The sequence below is a fragment of the Penaeus chinensis genome, chromosome 18 (genome assembly GCF_019202785.1).
Source record: "Penaeus chinensis breed Huanghai No. 1 chromosome 18, ASM1920278v2, whole genome shotgun sequence".
NCBI classification, from domain to species: domain Eukaryota; kingdom Metazoa; phylum Arthropoda; class Malacostraca; order Decapoda; family Penaeidae; genus Penaeus; species Penaeus chinensis.
The window spans coordinates 32,383,960-32,386,459 of NC_061836.1; positions in this window are offsets into that span (position 1 = coordinate 32,383,960).

Here is a 2,500-nt window from a genome sequence, read left to right on the forward strand (position 1 = left end):
TGAGGACGCAGGTGTGAGTGGGGTCGCAGGTTCAAGAGAAAGAGGACGCCGAACACTTACACAGGCAGAGGCCAAGAAGGATGACATATATACTGTAAAATGTTATCATATATGAAGTGATAATCTGCGGTATTTGCATTTCAACCTATGGGTGAAGTCCTTTGTCATTAGATGGATGGCCGTGTAAATACATCTTGTCTTTTCGGCCGGCAATTGCAGAGAGGCAGGACGAGTGCCAGCGACTCGAGGCCTTCTTCGGAGTGCCGTGGAGGCCCACCCGAAGCCCCACGCCCTCCCCCCTCCCAGGTAATGAGGCTGTGCTTGAGGGCGGACATGTTCCACAGGTAGCCGCTGCCCGTGTTACGCTTTAAGGTGGAGCCCAAATTTGGCCGTCCAATGGTAGCGATCTAGGGCGTAGTACAGTAGCCGGTGGACCAGCGACGGCCAATCAGCTACCGGCCGAGCGTAGCACAGAAGCCACTGGGCCGCGCTGGACCAATCATAAATCGCGGGGAGCAGCGATCCTCCAATGGGGAGCCGACGCACAGTAGCGCTGCCCAAGTGGCTACCGGGGAAACAATATGGAGGAGTGGTCACTTTACCCACCTAATCATATTAGAGTCTAAATTGTTTTTCAGACTTTAAACTTGAAAATGCAGTATTCCAAGGGTCGTTATCATTATGGCGCTCTTTGAACTTACTAGAAATAAAATGTTCTGAATCGAAAGCAGATGGATGGGTGGTGCAGCAGCGGGTTCACCTTATTTCGTGGGTACATTACACTAGTTTTAGCCGTAACGAAAAATCACTTCAGAATACTCAGTCCAACGTGCAAATGCTGAATATAAAATGACCAAGACAAAACTTGGTAATTATTACATCCCAGAGATCAAGTATGTTTGTGAATATTTTCTTACAGTGTTCGTATTTAGGCGAAGGTGCCCATGCGGCTGCCCCGGGTTACTGCAATTCTAAACGAACGGAAACTTTGTAAGCGGTTATTCACAGGCATTACGAGACAGGTAGTTCAGAAGTCCTGCCCAAAGCACATTCTCAAGCATCTCTCCCTTGCACTCTTTGTCTATCTTTATCACACACGCACACTCAAATGTGTGTGTGTGTGTGTGTGTGTGTTTGTGTGTTTGTGTGTATGTGTATATATGCACACATTTATATTTATATTCATACATATATGTGTGTGTGTATACATATACAGATATTTATATTTATATTTATATATATGTATATGTTATATATACACATTTATATTTTATATTCATATGTATATGTATATGTATGTATATGTGTGTGTGTGTGTGTGTGTGTGTGTATACACACATATATATAAGGGGTTAATGCCGAACAAATTATTTACCTTGCAGAATGACTATGTTCAATAGAGTGCCAGTCCCAAGTAATAGCCACGGTTTCTCTCTCTCTCTCTCTCTCTCTCTCTCTCTCTCTCTCTCTCTCTCTCTCTCTCTCCTCTCTCTCTCTCTCTCTCTCTCTCTCTCTCTCTCTCTCTCTCTCTCTCTCGTGTGCGCCACGCTCTTGCGTCGACACAGGCACAGGTCAGTTTGTCTTTAGTCTCCAGCGACCGCGTTTTATTTCTTAGCGAAGTTTCACCATGCCTGCGCACCGGAAGAAGGAAAGGGAAGGAGGAGGCTTAGGCACAATTTGGAAGATTTTTTTTTTTTTTTATAGAAGTTAAAGACAAATTGTGGTTCGTTTATTAACGGGTGGTTTCTGTAATGTATATTCTTATAGGCAGCAGTTACGCGTGCGTGTGTGTGTGATATACATGCATACACATACACATACATATACATACAGGCATATATCTGTATACATATCTTTATATGTAATTATCTATCTGCCTATCTCTCTCTCTCTCTGTCTCTCTCACTCTCTTCTCTCTCTCTCTCTCTATATATATATATATATATATATATAGATAGGTAGGTAGATATAGTATAGCACACACACACACACACACACACACACACACACACACACACACATACCTACATACATTCATGCATGTACGCACACACACACACACACACACACACACACACACACATACCTACATACATGCATGCACACACACACACACACACACACACACACACACACACACACACACGCACACACACACACATACCTACATACATGCATGCACACACACACACACACACACACACACACATATATATACATACATATATATAAATATATATATATATATATATACACACATATATACATGTTAATACCCACACAGTATCGCATGTGTATTTAAGGATCTTGTCGGCACAAGTGGCCCGAATCCCCAGAGCCGGTAAGGCAGCGTGTCAGCGGGAGAGCGAGCGTGGCAGGATGTTATCACACTCCCGAGCTTACACAAACCCCGCGTTTCTTGTGTTTCCCTTGCCCGTGGCCGCGGACGGGGTCGAGTCAGCGGATCGCCCGAACAAGGTCCCGGCCCGGAGCGAGATGT